Raw genomic sequence first — 10,975 nt, 5'->3', positions numbered from 1 at the left:
AGGCTTTAACATTGAAAGGAAAAAAATCTAAAATCCTTATAATAGTTTGAACCTTCTGTTATATAAACACATACACCTTCTCTTAGTTAAAAATTGCTTTTATGAAGTTACTTCTTTCTTTTCTTTCTTTTAGGGCTGCATCCATGGCATATGGAAGTTCCCAGGCTAGGAGTCAAATCAGAGCTGCAGCTGCCAGCCTATACCACAGCCACAGCAATGCCAGATCCAAGCCATGTCTTCGACCTGCACCACAGCTCATGGCAACACCAGCTCCTTAACCCACTGAGCAGGGCCAGGGATGAAGCGCACATCTTCATGGGTACTAGGGTTCATTACGGCTGAGCCACAATGGGAACTCCCAAAGTTATTTCTTAATAATTGTGGCTGAAAGAACAATTAGTTTTTTTGTAGCTTTGAGAAAGAGAAATCTGAACTCTTTGGTAACTGAACCCACACACAAACACAGCTGATGGTGAGAATTCATGAAGGTGCCTAAAGGATCTGTAAGAACCTATAAATTCATTATATATTTTTTCACACATATATATCAAAAATACATAGTTTATGAGTGATTAAAACTCAAATAATAATGTAGTTGGCCCAAACAGGCTAGCATATCAACAAAGTAAAAGCCTCAGGAGGAAACCAAATAGATGTAGGCATATACTCTGCTATTTAAGGCTTTCTCTCTAAGTAGTTTATGCAGTTATGATTTTGTGTTGGACATGATTTGTCTCATAGCATATCTCAATCTGTACAGTGAACTGCATTATTTTAGACTTCTAGTTAATTCTGTATTTGGCCACAAGTAAAATTGCTCAGACCTTCTTAGAAGAGAATAGAAAAGCCAAAATATTTTTCTGTCTGGCACACAAGTGGTGGGGAGGGAGAAAGAATGCCAAAATGTAAAAATGTAAAGTCAAATATATTATAAAGTATGTTATATTCATTCACTCTATCATTGACTCTATACTTTTGGGAAATATTTTCCATTGTTATCTCCTCCCATAGACATTTAAGGTATATTTGTCTACATGGGTATTTTCAGAAATTGATGCACTAATGTAACTTCTTTAAATTACAGATGATTCTAAAGATGTGTTTGTTTGCTTGTTTGATTTTAGAAGATGATGGCAGGACTACTGAGAGAGTCCTTTTGAATATTTGAAAGCATTTGCTATAACAAAATATTTTATCTTTATCAAATAGTCAGCCCTTAAAATTTCCTTTTGAAGGCAAATGCTTTAAGTTCTTATAAAAATCATTGATTGCAGGGATGAAAACTTATAAATACCAGTCACTGCCGTGGAATCTGCCAGCTTAACCTGCACAGGGTGCTTGACACTTCTTGGATTGTTAAGCAAGTCACCCATTTTGTTAGGCTAGACTCTCTTAGCAGTGAAATAAAAAAAAGGGGGGGAACACATCTGAGAAAACAGATAATATAACGAATAAGACATTTGGTAAATAAGAGCAATTAAAAATCAAAAACAGCACACATCTGAAAAAGCAGATAATAGAGCAGGTAAGACATTTGGTAAATATGACCAAATAATCTATCAGCTATTCTACATCAAGTGATTTCTACCCCTCCCCCCCTTACTGGATCTACCTAAATTTTTGAAAAATCAAGGTAACTTCAAAGATCACAAAAGAGTTGTTCTCTTGACCAGGGCTGAGGCTAGAAATGCAATGAGATGAGCATGCATGTACCTATGGGGAGAGGGTTTGTGTTAGAGGTGATGTGGGCCTTTCCTTACCACAGTCCCTCCTCCGTGTCTGAGGTGCGGACCCAGTAAGTGGGAATGGAAAGCAGGGAGTTTCAGCAGAGAGCGTGCAGGACAGAGGCAATGGGAAGGCACGCGTTCCCCCATCAGGTGTTACCCTGTTTGGTGGTGGTGATGGTTTTATTCTCTGTTCATTGGCGAGGCTCTCAGATCTCTGTCCTTGTGCCCTTGAAAATGGCATTAAACGGTTCTGTGCGTGCGCCTTTGAGAAAGCCAGGGCAATGCCCTGTTAATCCGCTGAGTGACTTCAACAACTTGAAAAGGATCAGAGCGCGGCAGAGAATGACCGCGTTGGCCAGTTTGCGAAAGCTTTACGGAAGGGCCATGAAAGTCACACCATTTAAGGGATCTTCCCTTCTGTGGTCACCCAAGCCATCTCTGCCCAACAACTCGGCAGCCCCCCTGCGGCCCAGGGCTGCCATCCTTCCAGGACACAGAGTCATCTTGAGTGGCAATCGTTGCCTTCTTCTTCCCCCAGGGAGCAACTTCTCTTCGTAAGGATTCTTTTTCCCAGCAAGCAAAGATGACCTGGAAATTTGATAGCGCCAGAGTTACAGGCTATACTTTCTCAAAAGAGAAATATCACCTTATAGAAACTAGCTTTTATCCTGCTGAGAAACTGTACTATGCTGTAGGGATTGTCTCTTATTAGAGCCGTGAGAGCCAAGGGAAGCCTCTAGGGCTAGCTCCCTTGCACCGAAAAGGCTGCTGGAATCGTGTATGACCCTGAAAAGAAACTGCGGTGTGACTTAGGGGGGAGACAAATATGTTGAGAGAAGCGAGTCCATTCCTCGTGCTGAATGAGCTTGAACACTCTTAAACACACCAGGGGAAAAGTTCCCAAGGTTTTGCAACTCCCAGGCGATGGTGGAGTTCTTAGCTAACTTCCTAGAGCATTATTAAGCATTATAAACATCCTCCATGCAGTCCCATAGGAACAGAAAAATTGTTGTGAGGATTTTAGTATTTAATCTCCAGGAGGGTTTAAAGCCTTTATTTTGCCATTTCTCAAAAAACAAACTTGTATCATATAGAATAGGGTAGAAAATATTGGGAGATAATTTTATAACAAAAAGATGATTGATTTAGTGAAATAATATTCATTGAGCACCTACTGTGTGCCACACACTGTAGAGAGGATGGGATTTGGCAGGGACTCTGCAGTCGTGGTCCCCGTCCTCATGACTCTTACACTGTAGTGGGCAGGACAGTACAGAGCGAAGATACAGGTACAGGACAGGTACAAAGCAAGTGTGATGAGCTAGTCATGGTAACAAAACCATGAGGTTAGAACTGATGGTCTCCCAACTCAGAAAGAACTAAGGGCATCTCGTTATAGGGTTTGGACATCAGTGTGCTGGAGAGAACACAACCTTAAAAATGCTTGTGACCCGGAGTTCCTATTGTGATTCAGTGGTAATGAACCTGAGCAGTATCCATGAGGATGCAGGTTTGATCCCTGGCCTCGCTCAGTGGGTTAACGATCTGGCATTGCCGTGAGCTGTGGTGTGGGTCATAGACATGGCTCGGATCTGGCATTGCTGTGGTTGTGGTGTAGGCCACCAGCTGCAGCTCTGATTCAACCCCTAGCCTGCGAACCACCATATGCCATAGGTGCGGCCCTAAAATGACAAAACAAAACAAAAAAATGCTTGTGACCCCCTTTTTTCCCTTCTTTGTCACTAAGCTGCCCATTGACATGTAGGACCATGTTCATAGAGGACCCTCATTCCTCATAGGGAATCTGAAGGTCTCAGTCATTCTTATGCAAGAGAACATGTGTTATGTCTTTTAGAGATTGTTATGTTTTCTTTTTTGGCTTTTCAGACATATTTCTTCCCACATCTTCTCACAATCTGTTTTACTCTATGATTTTCTTTACCTTTTCCCAAATATATATATATATATATATATATATAATTAAACTAAGGTTAAACTAACAATTCCTAATGATTTGTTTGCTCCAGTCAGAGATATAAGACCATAATTTCTTTCTTTCTTCCTTTTTTTCTTTTTTTGCTTTTTAAGGCCGCACTTGCAGCATATGGAGGTACTAGTCGGATTTGCTTCCACTGTGCTACAACAGGAACTCCCGAAGTTCTAAGGAATAAAAATGTTCACATTTGCAAACTTGAACAATGTCCATTCATACCAAACTATGAACAGAAAATTTTTACTTCACTGAAAGTCTATGCCAAAGTTATTTGTATTTTATTTTTTAACTTTAATGATACATATTTTCAAATACACACCAAAGTGACCAAAGTGAAGAGGATAATCTATTGAACCCCAGTGCACTCCTCATTCAAGCTTCAAATTTGGGTCAATTTTGTTTTATCAATATAACTTCCCCCCTCATGCACAAATATCTTTTTAAAAGAAATTCTGGAGTACTTAAAATCAAATTTCAGACATTACATAATGTCACAAATACCTCAGTTATCACATCTAACAGATAAGGATGTTTTAAATATAATACATCATTACCATAACTAACAAAATTAACAAAAATTATTTGGTATCATGTAATATATGGCCCACGACTAATCTAAAAAATGACCTTTTATTGTTTGTTCAAATCAGGATCCAAAAAAGGACCATGCATCATACTTGGTTATTACATTATTTCTCACATTTCTTTTATTCTTACCATTTAGTTTTGAAAGGGCCAGGTTGTTTCACTTGGTGACTTGCCCACTTTCTGAGTTTGGCTCTTAGCCTCCTCATGGTATTGCTCAGCTTATTCTTCCATCCCTTGTATTTTCTATAAACTGGTAGATCTATAAGCTTGATTGGATTGAGGTTCTTCCTCTCCTCCCTCCCTTCTGTCCTCCCTCCCTTCCTTCTTTCTGTATTTTCTTTCTATCTGGCAAGAATATTCATGGGTGGCACTGTGCACTTTCTGCTGCATCACGTCACAAAACACTTACTGTCTGGTGGTCCTCCTTGCATGATGCTGAAGTTAACCTGAGGGCCCAGAGGGTGTCAGATTGATATAGTCATTGTAAAGTTCCCATCAACTTTTCATCTAGTCGTTTTATATTCACTGATGATCTTCGCATAGATCCATTAATTCCTCAAGAATGAATTTCAGTCATAATATTAAATTTTATCAACCATAATTTTCAGTCAGTCTCAAATGATGTTAGCAAACTTTTATAATAGAAATATCCTAGGGAGTTCTCACTGTGGCACAGTGGATTAAGAACCTGTCTTCAGCTGCTTGGGTTGCTGCGAAGGTGTGGGTTTGATCCTCTGCCTGGTGCAGTGGGTTAAAGGATCTGATGGGCATTGCTGCTGCGATGTAAGTTGCAGCTGTGGCTCAGATTCAGTCCCTGGCCAAGGAACTTCCATATGTCCCAAGTGCAGCTATAAAATTAAAAATTAGAAATATTCTAAATTGCACTGTATTGCATTTTCAATTGAAATATTTTAAAATTATATATTCATTACAGAAAATTTGGAAAATATCCACTATAAATCCTTTTTTTTTGTCTTTTGTCTTTAGGGCCACACCCACGGCATATTGAGGTTCCCAGGCTAGGGGTTGAATCAGAGCTGTAGCTGCTGGCCTGCACAGCCACAACAACATGTAATACGAGCCATGTCTGTGACCTACACTACAGCTCATGACAATGCCACATCCTTAACCCACTGAGCAAGGCCAGGGGTCGAACCCACATCCTCATGGGTACCAGTCGGATTCGTTAACCACTGAGTCATGATTGGAACTCCTGAAGTACAAATCTTTTTAAAATCACACAAAATCTTTTAACCAAGAGAATCATTTATGGCTTGATATCTTCTTTTTGATCTTCTTTCAGAAAGTATTTTTAAATAAAAATGGGACAACCACAGTATATTCTGTTTTATAACTTACTTTTTGCTCTTATTAATCCATTTTGGACATCTTCTCATATTAAAAAATGTAAGTCATTTTTACATTTAATGTGTATATAAATTTTCTTAAAATATATTCCTAGAAATGAAATCCTTGGTGTAAAAGACATTAAAAAATTAAAGCTTTATATATGTGTGTGTGTGTGTGTGTGTATTTCCAAAACTCCAGCTAGAGTTTTCCTACTTATAATGTATCGTGAGTACTAATTTCTTTTCATCTCTAGTAACACTGAATATTGAAATTTTTAAGATTTTTTTTGACACTTTGACACAAAAAAATATCTGCCCAGTTAGGTGTCTTCGATTAATTACTAGAGAGACTGAAAATTATTCATATGTCTATTTTTGTATTTTTCTTCCATAAATTTTCTGTTCATCTCTCTTGTCAATTCTTTTGTTAGCATGCTGTACTTTTCCTAACACCTTATAATGATGTCAGATTAATCATTTACCTGTAGTATTTTCAAAATAGCTTGCAAGTTTGCCATTTTTCTTTTATTTAGTTTATGACTCTTTTTATGACTCTTTAATGTTCAGAACTTTAAAATTTTTATGTTGTCAAATGCATCTATTTTTTTCTATGTGATTTCTTCCACACTTTTAATCTTTACTAAATTCCCATCTCAAGAGATTTTGAAGTATTTGCCTATATTTTCCTCAACAGCTTTTGTTTTTTGTTTTCATATTTAACTTCAACCCTTTAAATTATCATGAATTTATTTTGGTTATAATGTGATATGAGGATCTAACTGAAATCTCCCTCCTACACAAATTCTTAACCATTTCCCTCAACGTCATTGGTTGTTTGGATAATCAATTCCCTCCCCCGTGCATTTATATGCATTAATTTCTATTTCTGGATTATATTTTCTGTACCACTGATCTATCAGACTATTCTTGCAATAATAACACACTTTTAAATGTTGTAGCTTGTTGTATGTTTTAAGATCTAAAGAACTTCCTTTTCATTATAGCTGTTTTCTTAGCTTTAATATCTATTACAATGTCTGGCTCTAATTTACAGACTTGTAAATCCACATGTCTATTCAACACCTTCCCTCATATATGTAATAAACATCCGTTCATTCAGCAGTATTTATTGAGCATGCACACTCTTCCTGGCACTGTTCTAGGAATTCGGGATAACTCAGTGAATCATACAATGACTCCTGCCAATTACTTGTCTGACCCTCACCACAGCTCTGTGAAGGAGCTCTAATTGTTATTGCTGTTTTACACTTGAAGAAAAGTCATGCACAGAGGTGTTGAGTGACTTAGGACCATGAAGCTAGTAAGTGGTGAACCTGGGAATCAACTTCAGTTGGTCTGGTCCAGAGGCTATGTCTTTAAACACTTTCTCAAATTTGTGTCAAAACCAAACTCTTGATTTCTTTAACAGATCTATTTCCTAGACCTTCCCCATTTCAACAGATGACTACCATTCTTAACTACTTGCATGGGTCAAAAACCCAGGAGTCATTCATGACTCTGCTTTTTCCTTACTCTCCATATTCAGTTTATCAGCAAGTGATACTGACTTTATCTCAAAAATGTATCCCTAATTCAACCACTTTGTACCAACTCTACTTCTAGTTCATATTTTTTCTCTTAGTACTTTCTTGAACCTCCAAAATGATATTGAATGAAAATAGTGATAGTTGGGCTTTTTCCTTATTTTAATATAACTGTCTTTTAGTGTTTTATCATCTAGAAAGATATTTGTATTTAACTTTTAGCAAAGAGTTATGGTTATGTTCAAGTCCTGATCTCTTCTGTTTTACATTGGGGTTTTTTAAAAACTAGAAATGACGATTAAATCTTATTAAAGGACTTTTAGCATTCTGTTGATATAATAATATTTTTCTCCTTTAAGCTTTTAATGTAATAAGTTATATACATTTATATATTCTTGATATTGACTCATTCTTGGATGTCCATACTATATTATTCTTTTAATATTCTGTTGGATTCAATCTGTTTATATTTCACTTGGAATTTATACATAAGTTAGTTCAATGCTCCTTCTCCCACCTTTATCACTTTTTCATAACTATCTTTATCAAACTTTAGAACTAAAGTTATATTAAGCATCATAAAGCAAATTGGAGGACTTATCTTCTGCTACGATCTGGAAGAATGTGAATAATACTGAAATTATCTCTGCTCTAAAGGTTAGATTGAACTCAGCTGTAAAATCATCTGATGGTTTTATAAAAATGGGTAGATGTTCAGTCACCTTTGTAATCTTTTAAATGGTGATTATTCTTTTCATATTTTTAATGTCTTCTTGGGTCAGTTTTGCTATTTGTCATTACCATACATCCATTTCTTCTAGGTTATCAAATTGTTGCCTTAGGATTTCACACGATATATCATAATTACTTTCATTTTTTTTGTAATTACGTACTTCTCATTTTTTTTTTTTTTAGGGCCTCACTTGCAGCATATGAAGGTTCCCAGGCTAGGTGTTGAATCCAAGCTACAGCTGATGGCCTACACCACAGCCATAGCAACTTGGGATCCAAGCTGCATCTGCGACCTACACCACAGCTCATGGCAATGCCAGATCCCTGACCCACTGAGCGAGGCCAGGGATGGATCCTGCATCCTCGTGAATACTAGTCAGATTTGTTTCCACTGTGCCACAATGGGAACTCCAGTACTTCTCATTTTTAATCTCACATATTTTCTCTCTGGCTCTTTTTTTCCTCTATTCAGCCTAGTAACAATTTCTTTATTCTTTCCAAAACATCTTTTGTTGTTTTTTTCTCTTTCATTTTTGTGTTTTGTTTTATTAATTCTATTTTTTGTCTGTTAATTCACACTGCACTCTCTTTGATCCTTTTACTAATTCTTTTTTGTTGTTCTTTAAACTTTGTTCTTTCCTTTTATCTTTTTAAATTATAGTTGATTTACAAAGTTGTGCCTGTCGGAGTTCCCGTCGTGGCGCAGTGGTTAATGAATCCGACTAGGAACCATGAAGTTGCGGGTTCGGTCCCTGCCCTTGCTCAGTAGGTTAACGATCCGGCGTTGCCGTGAGCTGTGGTGTAGGTTGCAGACGCGGCTCGGATCCTGTGTTGCTGTGGCTCTGGCGTAGGCCAATGGCTACAGCTCCGATTCGACCCCTAGCCTGGTAACCTCCATATGCCATGGGAGTGGCCCAAAGAAATAGCAAAAAGACAAAAACAAACAAACAAAAAAAAACCAAAAAACAAAGTTGTGCCTGTAGTACAGCAAAGTAACCCAGTCATACATATATATATATTCATACATTCCCTTTCTTATATTATCTTCCATCATGGCCTATCCCAAGAGATTGGATGCAGTTCCCTGTGCTATTCCGTAGGACCTCATTGCTTATCCATTCTAAATCTAATAGTTTGCATCTACCCAAACTCCCAGTCCATCCCTCTCCCTCCTCCCTCCCCCTTGGCAACCACAAGTCTGTTCTCTTTATGTATGAATCTGTTTGTTTTGTAGATAGGTTCATTTGTGCCATACTTTAGATTCTACATATAAGTGATATCATATGGCATTTGTCTTTCTCTTTCTGACTTCACTGTGACAATCTCTAGTTGCATCTATGCTGCTTCTAGTGGCACTACTTCATTCTTTTTTATGACTTTTTTATGAGTAATATTCCATTGTGTATATGTACCACATCTTCTTTTTTTTGTCTTTTTTGCCTTTTCTAGGGCCGCTCCTGCAGCATATGGAGGTTCCCAGGCTAAGGGTCTAATCAGAACTGTAGCCGCCGGCCTACGCCAGAGCCACAGTGACGCAGGATCCGAGCCACATCTATGACCTACACCACAGATCACGGCCACACCGAATCCTCAACCCACTGAGTGAGGCCAGGGATCAAACCTGCAACCTCATGGTTCCTAGTTGGAATTTATTAACGACTGCGCCACGACAGGAGCTCCATCTTCTTAATCCAGTCATCCATCAGTGGACATTTAGGTTGTTTCCATATCTTAGGTATTGTTAATAGTGCTATAGTGAATGTAGGGGTACATGTATCTTTTTGAATTATAGTGTTATCCAGATATATGCCCAGGAGTGAAAATTCAGTGATCCTTTTACTAATTCTTATGATGGGTATATTAATTTTCCAGGACTGCCATAACAAAATACCATAGAGTGAGTGGATTAAACAATAGAAATTTATTTTTCACAGTTCTGGAGATGGAAGTCCCAGATCAAAGTGTCTGCAGATTTGATTTTTTTTCCAAGGCCTCCCTTCTTGGCTTGCAGGTGGCTACCTTCTCCCTGTGTCCTCACATGTTTGTCCCTTGGTCTGTGTGTTGTCTCTGTCCCAATCTCTTCTTATAAGGACACCATTCATACTGACTCAGAGACCATCTATATGACCTCATTTTACCTGATTAACTCTTTAAAGACCCCATATCCAAATACAGTCACTTTGGGAGGTGCTAGGGGTTAGGATTTCAACATATGAAATTTGGGTGGACGTAATTCAGCCCATAACAATGAGTCTAAATTACTTTATTTTCAATTTTCTTCAAACATGAAGGAATTTGAGGCTATGTGTTATTTTCCTAATATAAATTCCATTGTTTTAATATAACATATTTAATGTGAAGTATACTTCTTTCTACGCTTTCTAGATACTACATAATTTCAGCTTAAAATTTCTCTGATCCAGAGGTTATTTAGGAGAATGCTTCTTAACTTCAAAATAAGTTGTTTTTAGTAATTAGTTTTTATTTACTTCTAATTTTGTGTGGTCTGTGAGTGTTTTCGTTTTTTAAAAGTTTTTTAAATGTTTATTTGTAGTCAAATATACTATCAATTTCTGCATATTTTATAGTCATACAAAAAATGCACACTCTGAATTGGTAGGGGAAAAAGTACATATAATTTTATTACATCTACATTATTAATTTATTAGTCAGTTTCTCTATGTCCTTACATATTCCTTTGTGTCTTGAATCTTTCTCCTTCAAAAGAGCTATTTTTAAAATTGTAACTGTAAGAATGGAGTATTATTCAGCCTTAAAAAGAAGGAAATTCTGACACATGCTACAACATAGATGAACCATGTAGACATTTTACTAAGTAAAGTAAGCCAGTCATGAAAAGACAAATACTGTATAATCCCACCTAGAGATACCTAGAGCAGTCAAGTTCATAAAGACAAGCTGTAGAATTGTGGTTGCCAGAAGCTATGGGGAGGAGGGAATAGAGAATTATTGTTTAAGAGTATTGAGTCTTAGTTTTGCAAGATGAATTCTGGAGATTACTTGTACAACAATGTGAATGTA

The 10,975-nt window shown here is 37.3% G+C and overlaps 1 long non-coding RNA gene across 2 annotated transcripts in view; it reads right to left on the bottom strand.

Moving 5' to 3' along the window:
* Window positions 1–2,250: 2,250 nt before the first annotated feature.
* Window positions 2,251–10,975, bottom strand: part of LOC125119865 (uncharacterized) — a 200,752-nt gene continuing 192,027 nt past the window's right edge. For both annotated transcript variants that reach the window (XR_007133191.1, XR_007133192.1), the window contains one exon: window positions 2,251–2,315. This is a non-coding gene — a long non-coding RNA (uncharacterized LOC125119865). The remainder of the gene's footprint in view (window positions 2,316–10,975) is intronic.

Source organism: Phacochoerus africanus, chromosome 2 (assembly GCF_016906955.1).
Source record: "Phacochoerus africanus isolate WHEZ1 chromosome 2, ROS_Pafr_v1, whole genome shotgun sequence".
Classification (NCBI taxonomy): domain Eukaryota; kingdom Metazoa; phylum Chordata; class Mammalia; order Artiodactyla; family Suidae; genus Phacochoerus; species Phacochoerus africanus.
This window is presented reverse-complemented; position numbering and strand designations above follow the sequence as displayed.